Source organism: Dasypus novemcinctus, chromosome 4 (assembly GCF_030445035.2).
Source record: "Dasypus novemcinctus isolate mDasNov1 chromosome 4, mDasNov1.1.hap2, whole genome shotgun sequence".
Classification (NCBI taxonomy): domain Eukaryota; kingdom Metazoa; phylum Chordata; class Mammalia; order Cingulata; family Dasypodidae; genus Dasypus; species Dasypus novemcinctus.
In genome coordinates this window covers 154,827,935-154,844,109 of record NC_080676.1, presented here as the reverse complement: position 1 = coordinate 154,844,109, position 16,175 = coordinate 154,827,935, and the positions used below count along the sequence as shown (strand labels likewise).

General features: G+C 40.3%; 1 non-coding gene across 1 annotated transcript; it reads right to left on the bottom strand.

Annotated features, from left to right (window-relative positions):
* Positions 1-3,319: 3,319 nt before the first annotated feature.
* Positions 3,320-3,425, bottom strand: LOC111759432 (U6 spliceosomal RNA). The gene has a single exon (XR_002793417.1). It is a non-coding gene; the product is annotated as a U6 spliceosomal RNA (small nuclear RNA).
* Positions 3,426-16,175: the final 12,750 nt, after the last annotated feature.

Genomic DNA, 16,175 nt, shown 5'->3' with positions numbered 1-16,175 from the left:
AGCATGGTAGCTAAAAGCAGAACTTGACCAGACCTAACCAAAGAAAGGAATGTTCTAGCACTGGTTAAAGAGGAGCTCCTTCATGCTTTATTTTTAAATTGCTCTAACCCACATTCCTACTATACAATTTGCACAATTTGAGTAAAGGGGGACCTGAAAAAATGGATGCAGAAGTAGAGGGTAAGTAGGACCCAAGTACCAGTTATAGGCTGGCGAAGATGGAGTGAGGAGAGAGTTGTTGGTTGAATGTTTCCTGTGACAAGCTGCAGCCTCCTCCATCTCTGCATAGAGGTCCATCCTGAGAATTCTTTTCACCCCTCTCCTTGGCTGCAATCCCTCTCTTCCTCTTTCTTGAGGAAAAGGGCACCAAACATTTTTACTCTACCATAGAGGCTCTCAATAGATTGCCATTCGTCAGCCCTAACAGAAGAGTAAAATGATACCTGCCCAGAAAACAAAGCACTTTAAAGCAAATGTTCCCTTTGAAAATTGAATTGCAGCCCACATCTTCACAGAGTTCCTCTGCCTACGTATGACAGATGTTTTTAAAACCCAGGGAGTTGCGTCTGCTTTTGAATTTAAAATTGCATGATTCAGCCTGTCACATCCAGCACTAACAAAACCCAAAATGCTTTCAAAAGAGAAGAGCTGAAGGAGGCTTTGTTGAGAATCAAGTCTGCCTTTTAATCTACCAGTACTGTTCTCAGGACTCCGCTGTGGACACAAAATCAACAAGCTAACAAGACTTCGCAAGCAGCACATAACTGCTAATGATGATGGGGAATGTGGAAAGTTGGGTAATTTTCTCTGGAGGTAATTTTCTTAGCCTCTATACCTAAAGCCAGTCCCCCTGATGGAATCTCCTGCATATTCTTCATCTATTGACATCCTGTTCATGGTAGGTGAAGACCTTAGCCCCTACATCTCCACATTGTCCCAATATATTTATATCACAATTTAGGGTTAAATCTACCTTTAGAGTTTGCACATTATTATGATGATATAAATATAAATATAATATAAATGATATAAATTTATTCTTTGATGAGCCAAGTAATGAATCGTGATTACATCTCCTCTCCTACATATTTTTTTGTTTTTCTTGGAGTTGATAATTATTTCATTTTTTCCATTTTTGCTTAGCTATCTTTGAACCTCCATACCCCTCAATGCCACAGAAATGCCTCCCACTACAATTTTCTACATGGTAAAACTTGTCAGATAACGAACCCATTCCATTGCTTCCTTACAGGTGTCCCTAGAGCCTCCATCCTCCTTTAACATCCTCGACCATTGCTCTCTAGAGCTGTCACCTTGGGACTTCCATTTGCCACCCCCCTAAGGATTCTCTTTGCCCCTCTCCTTGACTGGAAAGCATCTTCCTCTTGAGAAGGGCACCTAAATAGCTTTACTTCACCCTTTTGAAGCCAGAAGTTGACCTGTTTCTTATTAAACCCCTCCCAACTGGCTGAGAGTGCAAAGCGAAAATGCAGTTCAGTAAAAGCAGCTTTGTAAGACAGTCCTGAAGACTGACTTAATCCAGGAAGGAAGAATATTGTGCAGAAGTAATCCCTATTATGTTTGGGGGAAGCTAAGAAGCAATTCTGGAAACAAGGGTTCCGGCATCAAATCAGTTTGGGAGACCTTGGCTTACCAAAGGTAAAGAGGTTTCTTTAGTGGAGGAGTTTTTAGGGTCTCAAATATAATCCAAACATTGTAAACCTAGAGGAGGCGATTCTATGCAGCATTTCCCAAGTAAATGTGATGCTAGAACATCTATTTTCCACAAAGCATTTTTTCAGGACCAGGGATCAACAGCCCCAGTGTTTATCCAGAACACAGATCTGAATTGGTGGTTCTTAGCTGAAGCTGTGAATTCTAAGAACCAGATGCACACTAATCAGTGCTCGCTAGACAAATTTGCATAACACATATCCCTAAAATCTTGCATTCGGTTTCACTTTACTGCATTACGCATTTTTTTCACATAAGCAGAATTTTTAAAATGATTTGTTTTTCGTGCAAAATGTAATGTTCCAAAGGTTAGCTAATTTAAGAAAATGAGTTAAAATGGAATACAATTATACAAACAGTACAGAAAGTAACTTTATCTGCCCCCTAAATCTAATTTCAAGGGAAGGCTGCTGTCATTGTCCTTGAGTAAGTTCTTCCGATGCAGAGCAGTCTCTGACCGCACATGGCACGTGCCCTCGTGTTAAGGCGGGAGCTCGTCTTGCCCTGGTGGAACAGCTCATGCGGGAGGCCTGCGTGGAGAGGCTCGAGGCTGCTGGCGCCCGCGGAGCTTCAGCTGCACTGCTGGCAGAATGCCTGCAAGGGCGCCCTGCTGGTGGGCGTGCAGCGGGAGCAACCCCTTCCTGGAGCCCAGATACAGGATGCTCTGAGGACTGCAGGGAAGTTCATGGAAGAATGCCTTCAAGCACAAGGTGATGAGCCACTGCCTCCAAGTTTCAAGGAAACACTTTAAAAAATAATTATATATGTGTGTGTGTATGCATTTTAGTAGAGACATAGTGAACTTAGGGAACAATTGTGCATTTGTGTGGAATTCCCATACGACACCCCTCCACCAACACACTACATTATTGTGGAACATTTGTTAAGTCTTTTCACTACAATGTGTTATCATCAACTCTATCCACTTCCACACTCTTATAGTCAAGTTAATCTAAACTTCTACAGACATTAAGCATCCGTCCTCTTTTGCAGCTCTCCTCTTATCTCCTAATAACCTATATTCTAGATTTTAACTCCATGCATCATTTATTCTTCGAATTCATTTCATGTTAGTGAGATGTTGCAATATTTGTTTTAGCTTATTTCACTTAGCATCATGTCTTCAAGGTCCATCCATGTTATCCATGTTATCATATATGTCCTAACTTCATTTCTTCTTACAGTAGCACACTATTCCATCATGTTCCACCAGTTTTGTTTATCCATTTATCAGTTGATGGACACCTGGGTTGTTTCCATCTTTTGGCAAATGTGAATAACGCTGCTAGGAACGTTGGTGTGCAAATGTCTGTCTGCATCACAGTTTTCCGTTCTTCTGAATATATTCCTTGTAGAGGAATTGCTGGATCGTATGGCAGTTCTATATTTAGCTTCCTGAGCAAACACCAAACTGTTTTCCACAGAGGCTGCACCATTTTACAATCCCACCAACAGTGAAGGAGTGCTTCTATTTCTCCACATCCTCTCCAGCACTTACTGTTTTCTATTTTTAAAATATTGGCCATTCTATATGGTATAAGATGATATCTCATTGCTGTTTTGATTTGCAGTTGTCTAATAGCTAAAAAATATGGACTGCTTCATAAATTTGTGTGTCATCCATACACAGGAGCCATACTAATCTTCTCTGTATGTTCCAACTTTAGTATATGTGCTGCCGAAGTGAGCACTCAAGAAAACACTTTTTCCTAGCCAAACAACTTTCAGATATTTGAGACTTTTCCTGTGAATGGTCTGGTACTACAGCTAAAATTCTACAGAAATTGAAGCATTTTTGCTCAAATGAGGAAACTGGGTGAAAAAGTAGATTTTAAAAATAATGGCCTGGTTGTTTTGAAGTTCTTTATACTAAAACAAAAATCTTACTGCCAAATATACCAGACTACATCTCTTTTGCAAGTGAATTACCAGTGTTTCTATACCTGGAATACCACATATGCTTTATTTACTGGATGTTTAAATTTTATTTTATTTTTTTTAGGAGATACTGGGGATTGAACCCCAGGCCTTGTATATGGGAAGCAGGTACTCAACCACTGAGATATACCTGCTCCCTGGATGTTTACTTTTTAGAAAAGAAAACATGATTGTTTTTTAAAAATTGATTATTTGTAATTTGTTGTTTCTAAGATTTTTATACTGTAACAAAATTTGTTCTTGTCTCATAAATATAGTTTCTAAATGAAGATAAGCAACTGTAATATTGAGGGGAAGACTAGGCTTTACTAATCAAAGGATGTCTTGATTTTTCTAAATGAGAAGATTGTTTAATTTTTAAGCACTAAACATGGAAGCTGTTTCTGGCAAATTGTGGGGGGGAAATATTAAAGTATTATCTACCAGGTTGCCCCACCCTAAGTATGAAGCAGATTTGATCTTTGTCTTAAGTTCTTCTATTTTATGGTTGTGCTTTAAAAAATACTATTATTTCATGTTTTTAATAAATGTTTAAGGTGAGACCTACAGAACATTCAAATGGTTAAAGAACAAAATAATGTGAAAATATTATAGCCTTGAATAAATCTTAATGTCACAGTGGTTTATTTTGACGATGTGCCTTCAGTTTGACTTGGGACACTTTTTAGGAGGATTTACAATAATCTCTGAGGAGTTTGGAAATAAAAATCTGCTTACTGCACTTTGACAATGTGATAGCCAGATCCTGAGCCTCAACAGACTCCAGCACCTACAATCTGATTTATTGGACTTACCACACTCAGCTAAGATGGAGGTGAAGAAGGACAACCACCACACCATGGAGCCTAGAGTGATTACAACTGAAAATGGGAGGATTGCATCCAGCATCCAGGTGGAATCTGAGCCTCCTCTTGACATAAAGGTGCAATGGACACAACCAATCCAGTGCCCACATAGAAGAGGTGGCATTGGATTGGGAAAAGTGGACATAATGGACAAAGGGTATGGGGAAAGGCAGGAAGAGATGAGAGGTGGAGGCGTCTTCGGGACATGGAGCTGCCCTGGATGGTGCTTCAGAGGTAATCACCGGACATTGTAAATCCTCACAGGGCCTACATGATGGAATAGAGGAGAGTATGGGCCATGATGTGAACCAATGTATATGAGGTGCAGAGGTGCCCAAAGATGTACTTACCAAATCCAATGGATGTGTCATGATGATGGGAACGAGTGTTGTTGGGGGGGGGGAGAGGGGGGGTGAGGGGGTGGGGTTGAATGGGACCTCACATATATATTTTTAATGTAATATTATTACAAAGTCAATAAAAAATAAAAAAATTTAAAAAAATAAAAAAATAAAAAAATAAAAAATAAAAAGTGCATGAGTAATCATGAAAAGAGCAAAAATAAAATTTATTTGTTGAAATCTGCTTATGTAAATTGCAAAGCAGGAAAATAAATTCCTTTATTTAAATAAAAGAAAATAAAAAACAGTGAGGAAAAATACTTTGAGAAAAAATTGAATAGAAATTTTTTTAAAAAGGTGATAGAAATATATCCAAATACATCAACAATAACAATATCATTAAACATAATAAGCACATACTAAAAGACTGGGATCAGTCAGATTGAATAACAAATAAAATCTAGTTATATGCTGCCTAAAAGATACACATATAAAATAAAAGCAAATCAAAAAGCCAAAAATAAAGTTCTAAAAAATATACCAAGTAAAGGCTAACCACAGAAATCTACAAGAGCAATATTAACATCAGAAAAAGTAAAATTTCAGGTGATTGATGGAATACGAAGGGTCACTACAATTTAATAAAAGGAACAATCTGCCAAAAAGATATTAAAATCATGGGCTCAAAATACATAAAATAAAACTGGTCAATTTACAAGAAATCGAAGTAGCCACATGTGGAAGCTGGATTTCAGAAACTGATAAATCCCCCCAAATAGTAAGCATTTAGAATATTTGAATAATGAAATTAACAAGCTTCATTGAATAAATACATAAAGGGAATTCTACACCCAATTGATAGAGTACATATATCCTTTACAAGTTTCCACGGAATGTTTAAAAAATTTCCTGTGTGCTAGATCACAAATGAAGTCTCAAAAAAATTTTAAATATCAGTTTCATGTATATTAGTTTCCATGATCATAATACAATTAAGTTACAACTAACAAAAAACATATAATCAATACACCCATATATATCTGAATATTGAAGACCTTATTTTTAGTTAAGTAAGCCAGGCACAGCAGGATAAATATTACATGACCTCACTGACATGAATTAAGCAAATTGAGCAGACTCACAGAGCTAAAGTCCTTAAGATAGGCTTATAGGAGATAGAAAGGGAGTAGAGGATGGTGAGCCAATTCCCATAAGGGCAAAATCTAACAAAAGGTGGAGGGGTGTGATTGGGCAGTGGATGGGCATGACAGTGGTGCAATGACATGATTGGGTTCGATGGTGCTGGTCTGTGAGGGGGAAAGGTGGGGGGTTGGGTTGGACTATCCTTGGGGCTGGGAGGAAGGTCTAGGAAAGGTGCAGGTGAACTCTGCGGATTTGCAGGTCTGTGGTTAAACCTATAATGTTGGAAATGTTCTTTTGGGAAATATGGCAGGGAAGGGTTACTGGTGTAGGGTGTTGGATGTTGGGGGGTGGTATTTGGAATAGGGTGCACGTGGGACAGGCTTCTGTGGAATATATAACTATCCATCTTGTCATAGTGTGTTATATCAGTGGGTGGAGACCCACACATTAAACAAGAAAATCTTTCAACTCCCATCCTGGGGAGTCCTGCTATGTTCTCAATTAGAGAACATTGGCATGTCTAATAAAAGAGAATAGACCGATACGTCAAGCCTTCAATATTATTGCTAGTAACTGTGAATCTTACTCTCCAAAACTGAAACTTAATGGTTCCCATAGGTTCTGAGGGGAGGGGAAGGGAAGAATAGAATAGATGGAACATAGGGCATTTTTAGGGCATTAGAATTGTTCAGAATGATCTCGCAATAATAGATACAGGCCACTTCAAATTTTGTCAAAATCTATAAAAGTATACCATCCAAAATGTAAACCATAATGTAAACCATTGACCATGGTCAGCAGCAATACTTTAATATTTGTATATCAAGTGTAACAAAGGTACAATCCACATGTAAAATGTTATTAATAAGAGAGAAGGGGAAAGGAGGAGGGTGTTGGGTATATGGGAATCATCTGTATTCTCTATGTGACTTTTCTGTATCTGAAAGCTTCTTTGAAGATAAATGAAAGAAGACACTGGGGATATATATGAAAGAAAATGTAACTGTATATACAAGACAACAGATCTTACGGTGATGAAGGACACAATGGCTAAATTTTTTAAAACTTTATTCCAAATTTTTAAAAAATTTTTGTATTAATTGGTTATTTTTAAATTATTATTTCATTTTCTTATTAATTTTATTCAGTTATTTTGTTGGCTTCATTTTTTAAGAGGTTTTGGATCACAGAAGGGTTACAGCAGTGCTGGGGGATGATCACTGGTGCAGGGTGTCAGTGATGTGGGGACACATGGGAAGGGGTTCACCTTGGACATGCCCCTACAGCATATGGATATGTTCAAGTACTCATGGGACATTGTCTTGGTGGGCAGAGAGCCACAAAATAACCAAAAAAATATTGAATTCCCATCCTGGGAAGTTCTGCTACATTCGCTAATAAAACAGCAAGAACTCCCTGAGTGCAAGGGCAGTGCCTAGTGAAGGAAGACAGACCATTATGCCAGGCCCTTGACAATGATGATCGTACTTATGAACCTTCTCTTGTGAAATTGAAACTTAGCTTAGTATTATATACTGCTTAAGAGTTAACTCCTGAAAGATTCCTTGTTGCTCAAATGCAATGTAAAGGAAGTGGCCATCAGAGGTTCTGAGGGATTGGAGAGGGAAGAAGAGGTGTAATATGGGGCATTTTGGGAACATTGGATTTGTCCTGCACAACATTGCAGTAACTGATACAGGCCGTTGTATATTTTGTCATATCTTACAAAATTGTGTGAGACAAAGTAAAAGTTATAATGTAAACTGTAGTCCATGGTCAGGAGTAATGCTTTAATATGGGTTCATCACTTGTAACAAATGTACCACACTAATGAAGGATGTTTTTAATGTGGGAAAGTGTGAGAATGGGAGGGAGTGGGGCATATGGGACTTCCTTATTTTTTTATGTAACATTTATGTAAACTAAAGCTTCTTCAAAAATAATCATAAAAAAATTATAACAATTTCACCAATTGGTTAAAGAGGAAAACCTTATAGAAATAGTAAGGTATTGAATAGTATAGAAAATGCAATATATGAAAACTTCTGGGGCAGCTAAAGAGTTTCTTAGCAGCAAATTTATATAATTAAATGAGTTATTTTAAAAACTGATAGAAAACAAATTAAATTTAAATCTAAAAGATAAGTAAGAACTATGAAGTAAACTAAACATATGGAATAAGTGAAATTTAAAAAGAACAAATTAACAAAAGAGAAAACAAAGAAAAACAGAGAGATCAATAAAATTGAGAGTCACTCAGAAAATACCATTTGAATATTCAGATGAAATAAATAATTTTCCAGAAAAAAATACAAATTTCCAAAATTAACTCAAGAATAAGTAGAATTTTGGCATAAAAAGTAGAATCTATAAAATGTGTAAATTCAAGGACAACCACCACACCATGGAGCCTAGAGTGCCTACAACTGAAAGCGAGAGGATTGCATCCAGTATCCATGAGGAATCTGAGCCTCCTCTTGACATAGAGGTGCAATGGATACAACCAATCCAATGCCCACAGAGAAAAGGTGGCATCGGAGTGGGAAAAGTGGACATGGTGGCTAATGGGTATGGGGAATGGCAGGAAGAGATGAGATGTGGAGGCGTCTTAGGGACTTGGAGCTGCCCTGGATGGTGCTTCAGGGGCAATCACCGGACATTGTAAATCCTCACAGGGTCCACTGGATGGAATGGGGGAGAGTATGGGCCATGATGTGGACCATTGACCATGAGGTGCAGAGGTGCCCAGAGACATACTTACCAAATGCAATGGATGTGTCATGATGATGGGAATGAGTGTTGCTGGGGGGGGGGGAGTGGTGGGGTGGGGGTGGTGGGGTTGAAGGGGTCCTCATATATATATTTTTTAATGTAATATTTTTACAAAATCAATTAAAAAAATTAAAAAAATGTGTAAATTCAGTGGATGGATTTACTAGGAGGTTAGATATAGCTGAAGAGAAGATTAGTGAATTAGAAGATGTCAGTAGAAGCATAGAGAAAAAATAATGGGGAAAAAAAGGGAGTATAAGAGATACAGGGAATAGAACAAACAGAAATGCAATTGGAGTCCCGGAAGAAGAAGAGAAAGTGAATGAAAGAGAAGAAATTCTTGAAGAGATATTGATAGAGGATTTTCCACATCTGATTTTTAAAAAGGTGAGCCATGTGTGATGGTTAGGCTAATATGTCAACTCAACCAGGTAATTGTACCCAACTGTTTGGTCAAGCAAGCACTGGGCTAGTTGTAATACAAGGACATTTATGGGCTTTAGTCATCAGTGAGTTTACTGCATAGATAGCTGATTACATCTACAACCTACCAGGGTGATTGCCATCAGCAATATGTGATGCTTTATCCAATCAGTTGAATGCCTTAAAAGGCTAAGTGAACTCAGCATTCAGAGAGAATTTCCCAACTCATCTTTGAACAGCCAATGTCTCCTGAAAACTCATCAAGGACCTTCATTGGACTTCCATCAGAGCCCCTGGTTTGCAGCCTGCCTGCAGAGCCAGACTTGTGCATCCCCAAGGTCACATGAAATAATCTTATAATATCTAATAATATTTACAAATATCTCCTGTTGATTCTGTTCCCTAGAGAACCCTGACTAATACAGCTTAGTACCAGGAGTGGTTCTTGAGGAACAGAATCTTGAACATGGGATGTCTGAGGTGGTTCTGGGAGTTTTGCAATTGGGTGTCTACTCTAATTGAACTCAAGTGTACTAATGACTCCCTTTCCAATAATGAAGAGGCCACTAACAGCCCATGGCTTGAGTTGGCAATGGAGATACGCAAAATATCATGACCGGATTAGCCTACTTCCATGCTTATAAGAGGTAAGGATCTGGGTGAGAGTGTTTTCACTTAACAGAGTTTTGTGGAGTCAAAAGGTATAATGATGTTGGCTGGATCCTCCTAGATACTCTGGATACAGTTACAAAAAAAGAGATGAGGTAAGGATTTCAAATTTACAACTTAAAATGCTGCATGAAAGATATGAAAGTTTCTGCCTGAAGAGATTAACCCTGTTTTATCAAATGACAATGCAAAGGAATGCCCTGAGGTCAGTAGATTGAAAGGCATTTCTTTTTTCTTTTTTTTTTTTTTCTTTTTTTTTTTTGTTTTTTTTTTTGTTTTTTTTTTTAATTAATTTTTTTATTTTTTATTGACTTTGTAATAATATTACATTAAAAATATATATGTGAGGTCCCATTCAACCCCACCCCCTCACCCCCCCTCTCCCCCCCCCCCAACAACACTCGTTCCCATCATCATGACACATCCATTGGATTTGGTAAGTACATCTTTGGGCACCTCTGCACCTCATATACATTGGTTCACATCATGGCCCATACTCTCCTCTATTCCATCATGTAGGCCCTGTGAGGATTTACAATGTCCGGTGATTACCTCTGAAGCACCATCCAGGGCAGCTCCATGTCCCGAAGACGCCTCCACCTCTCATCTCTTCCTGCCTTTCCCCATACCCTTTGTCCATTATGTCCACTTTTCCCAATCCAATGCCACCTCTTCTATGTGGACACTGGATTGGTTGTGTCCATTGCACCTTTATGTCAAGAGGAGGCTCAGATTCCACCTGGATGCTGGATGCAATCCTCCCATTTTCAGTTGTAATCACTCTAGGCTCCATGGTGTGGTGGTTGTCCTTCTTCACCTCCATCTTAGCTGAGTGTGGTAAGTCCAATAAATCAGATTGTAGGTGCTGGAGTCTGTTGAGGCTCAGGATCTGGCTATCACATTGTCAGTCCAGAGATTCAAATCCCCTAAATATATCTTAAACCCCAACATTAACTGCACCTCCAGCACATTAGCATGAAAGTCTTATGAAGGGAGATCCCATCTGAGTCCAGATTCATCACACATAAACACCATTTCCAAAGAGGGGCCATCTGCCCTGGTAGTTAACCCCATCGGCCATGACCATAACTCCCATGGGTCTCTTTAGCCCTCAAAGGAACCAATATCTGGGGGTTGTATCTGCTTTATCTGTCTCTCTGACTCTGTGAAAGGCATTTCTAATCCTTCTCCTTACCTACCCCAATCAACCCTCTTCTCTTTGAGACCTATTACTAGACTAAAATCACAAGTCCGGGAAAGTGAAATACAGTGTGGCCCATGAGGAAGTATGCTATACTCTGAAAGAACCTCATGAGTTTTCCAACTTATATAGACAGGAATCAGGGGACTATGTCTGGGAATGGATACTAAGGGTATGGGGTAATGGTGGAAGGAATATAAAGTTGGATCAGACTGAATTTATTGATATGGGCCCACTAAGCAGAAATTCTGGATTCAGTGCTGTACCTCGAGGAGTTAGAAAGGACACTAACAGTTTGTTCGGGTGGCTGACTGAAACATGCAACAAAAGACGGCATAGCCTCTCTGAGGTTAAGATGCCAGATTTGCCCTGGTATACAGTGGAAGAGGGAATTCAAAGGCTTAGAGAGACTGGAATGCTAGAATGGATTTACCATTTAAGACCTGCCCATCAACCCCAGGAATGTCCAGAAGACACACCTTTAACCAGGACTCTGAGGAATAAATGTGTAATACTAACTCCATCTTTCCTGAAGAACTCTGTGGTTGTTCTTCCTGTAGTCCAGATATTACAGTAGGGAGGTCTGTAAAAGAATTAGAATCCTTAAACATTATGGGGATGATTAGATCTTGGGCAGGTAAGAGTCAAATATAAGCAGTTAATCGCAAAAGACAAAGCAGCCCTCAAAATGGTCTGAGTCACAAAGAGTTATGACTTGGGCTAATAGATCATGGGGTACCTAGAAGTGAAACAGGTGGGCAGTCTACTAAATTTCTTCTCAATCTGTATATGCAAAAGAGTTCTAGGTTGAAGGACCAAAATTCTAACTCAAATTACAGATGTGGAGAATCATGGCCCCTTAAATCAATTCCCAGGCTTGAGACAGTTTACAGACCCAGCGCCTCTTGAATGAGGAAAAGGCCAAGTCCCCTTGGGGAAGGATCCTGTTAAACTGCCAAAAATTTATGCTGTTAATCTTCCTCCCAGCTTCCCCCAAGGAGACCTACGGCCTTTAACCAGAGTAATTGTGCATTGGGGAAAAGGAAATGCTCAGATATTTCAGGGATTAGAACCGGCTCAGAAGTGACCTTAATTCCAGGAGACCCAAAAATGTCACTGTGGTCCACCAGTCAGAGTATGGACTTATGGAGATCAGGTGATTGATGGAGTTTTAGCTCAGGTCCATCTCACAGAGGGTCCAGTGGGTACCAGGACCCATTCTGTGGTTATTTCCCCAGTTCCAGAATGCAAAATTTGAAAAGACATACTCAGGAACTGACAGAATCCACACATTGGATCCCTGACTTGTGGAGTGAGGGCTCTTATGGTAGGAAAGGCCAAGTAGAAGCCACTAGAACTGTCTCTGCCTAGCAAAATAGTATTAATATATCAAAAGCGATACTGGATTCCTGGAGGGACTGCAGAAATTAGTGCCACTATCAAGGATTTGAAGGATGCAAGGGTGGTGATTCCCACCATACCCCCTTTCAACTCTTATTTGGCCTATGCAGAAAACAGATGGATCTTGGAGGAAGACAGTAGATTATTGTAAACTTAACCTGGTGGTGACTCCAATTGCAGTACTGTCCCAGATGTGGTATCATTGCTTAAGCAAATCAACACATTGCCTGGTAACTGATGTACAGCTGTTGATTTGGCAAATGCTTTTTTCTCAATTGCTATTATAAGGACCACCAGAAACAGTTTGCTTTCAGCTGGCAAGGCCAGCAGTATACCTTCACTGTCCTGCCTCAGGGGTACATCAACTCTCCAGCCCTATGTCATAATATTGTCTGCAGGGAACTTGATTGTCTCTCCCTCCTACAAGACATCACAGTGGTCCATTATATTGATGATATCATGTTGATAGGACCTAGTGAGCAAGAAGTAGGAAAGATGCTAGACTTATTTGTAAGGCATTTGCATGAGAGAGGATGAGGGATAAATCCTCTGTGAATTGCTAGGTTTCCAGTGGTGTGGGGTATGTCGAGATATCCCTTCTAAAGTGAAGGATAAGCTGTTTCATCTGGCCCCTCCTATGACTGAAAAAGAGGCACAACACTTGGTTTGTTCTCTTTGAATTTTGAGGACAACACATTCCTCGTTTGGTTGTTCTACTCTGGCCCATTTACAGAGTAACCTGAAAGGCTGCTAGTTTTGATTGGGTACCAGAGTAAGAGGAGGCTCTGTAACATATCCAGGCTGCTGTGCAAGCTGCAGTACCACTTAGGGCCATATGATCCAGCAGATCCAATGGTGCTGGAAGTTTCAGTGGCAGATAGAGATACTGTTTGGAGTTCTGGCAGGCCCCTATAGGAGAATCACAATGTAGAGCCTTAAGATTTTGGAGCAAAGCCCTTCCATCCTCTGCAGTTAACTACTCTCCTTTTGAAAAACAGCTTTTGGCCTGCTACTGAGCCTTAGTGGAGACTAAACACTTAACCATGGGTCATCGAGTTACCATGAGACCTGGATTGCCTATCATGAGCTGGGTATTATCTGACCCACCAAACCATAAAGTGGGGCATGCACAGCAGCCCTCCATCATAAAGTGGAAGTGGTATACACAAGATAGTGCTTGAGCAGGTACTGAAGGCACAAGTAAGTTACATGAAGAAGTAGCCCAAATACCCGTGGTCACCACCCCTGCCATGTTACCTTCTCTTTCCCAGCCCACAGCTTTGGCCTCTTGGAAAGTCTCTTACAATCAGTTGACTGAGGATGAGAAAACTTGGACCTGGTTTACAGATGGTTCTGGATAATATGCAGGTACCACCTGAAAGTGGACAGCTGCAACATTGCAGCCCCATTCTTGAAGGACAGTGGTGAGAGCAACTCCTCCCAGTGGGCAGTACTTTAAGCAGTGCACCTAGCTGTTTATTTTGCTTTAAAGAAGAAATGGCCAGAGGAGCATTTGTACACTGATTTATGGGCTGTGGCCAATGATTTGGCTGGATGGTCTGGGACTTGGAAGGAATCTGATTAGAAAATTGGTAACAAAGAGGTCTGGGGAAGAGGTATGTGGATAGACGTTTCTAGGTGGGCAAAAAACATGAAAATATTTGTGTCCCCCATGAATGCTCACCAGAAGGTGACTTCAGCAGAGTAAGATTTTAGTGATCAAGTATATAAGATGACCTGCTCCGTGGCTAATGCTCAGCCTCTTTCCCCAGCCATTCCTGTCATTGCCCAATGGGCTCAAGAACAAACGGCCATGGAGGTAGGGATGGAGGTTATGCATGGGCTCAGCAACATGGACTTCCCTTCACCAAGGCTGACATGGCTACAGCCACTGCTGAATGCCCAATCTGCCAGCAGGAGAGACCACATTCAGCCCCTGACATGGCACCATTTCCCGAGGTGATCAGCCTGCTACCTGTTGGCAGGTTGATTACATTGGATCACTGCCACCATGGAAGGGACAGCAAATTGTTTTAACTGGAATAGACACATATTTCAGATATGGGTTTGCATTTCCTGCATGCAATGGTTCTTCTAAAACTACCATCTGTGGACTTACAGAATGTCTTATATACCACCATGGCATTCCACACAGCATTGCTTCTGATCAAGGAACTCATTTCACAGCAAATGCTGTGTGGGAATGGGCACATGCCCATGGAATTCACAAGTCTTATCATGCTTCCCATCATCCTGAAGCAGGTGGATTGATGGAATGGTGAAATGGCCTTTTGAAGATTCAATTGCAGTGCAATATCTTGCAGGGCTGGGGCTTTATATGCACTAAATCAGTGTCCACTCTGTGGTACTATTTCTCCCACAGCCAGGATTCATGGGCCCAGGAATCAAGGGGTGGAAATGGGAGTGGCACCACTCACTATTACCCCTAGTGACCCAGTAGGAAAATGTTTGCTTCCTGTCCCTGCACCCTTATGCTCTGCTGGTCGACAGGTCTTAGTTCCAAAGGAAATGCTGCCACCAGGGAATACAAAAATAATTCCATTGAACTGGAAGTTAAGACTGCCACCTGACCACTTTGGGGTCCTCCTACCTCTGAATCAACAGGCAAAGAAGGAAATTACTGTACTGGCTGGGGTGATTGATCCTGACTATCAAGGGGAAATAGGACTGCATCTACACAATGTGGGTAAAGAAGAGTTTGCCTGGAATACAGGAGATCCTCTAGAGTGTCTCTTAGTACTGTTATGCCCTATATTTAAAGTCAGTGGAAAATTGCAACAACCGAATTCAAGTAGGACTAACAATGGCCTAGAATCTTCAGGAGTGATAGTTTGGGTCACCCCACCAAGCAAAAAACCACGGCTAGCTAAAGTACTTGCTGAGGGTGATGGGAACATGGAACAGGAAGTGGAAGAAGGTAGTAATAAATATGAACTTCAACCATGTGACCAGTTACAGAAATGAGGACTGTAATAGTCATGAATCTTTCTTCCTTGTTTCCGTATGAGTACAACTGTATATGCACATAAAACAAATTTCTGTTTTTTCCCCCAACTTTTTCCCTTATCATATGACAAGTTGTATTAGTTTCATGTCATAATATCTAAGGATGTCAAGTTTAAGAGTGAATATTACCCAAGGACTTACACCCTATTCTGTAGGTAATTAATGTGTTTTCTGTTGTACTCAGGAAAGTAGAACATTATTAGGCAGAAATATGGGTAGAGAGATAGAGAGAGAGAGAGAGAGAGAGAGAGAGAGAGAGAGAGATGTAAGTGTCTGTTATTGCTTTTACTTAGAGACTATGTTTGCCCAGTTGACAAGGGGTGGACTGTGATGTTTAGGCTAACGTGTCAACTCAGCCAGGTAATTGTGCCCAGTTATTTGGTCAAGCAAGCACTGAGCTAGTTGTACAAGGACATTATGGTCTTTAGTCATCAGTGATTTTACTGCATAAATGGCTGATTATATTTACATTGACAGGGGAGATTGCTGTCAACAATGAGTGATGCTTTATCCAATCAGTTGAATGCCTTAAAAGGGGAAATGATTTCAGCAGTCAGAATTTCCCAGCTCATCTTTGGACAGCAAATGTCTCCCAGAAACTCCTCAAGGATCTTCACCGAACTTTCATCAGAGCCCCTGATTTGTCGCCTGCCTGCAGAACCTGGACTTGTGCATCCCCAT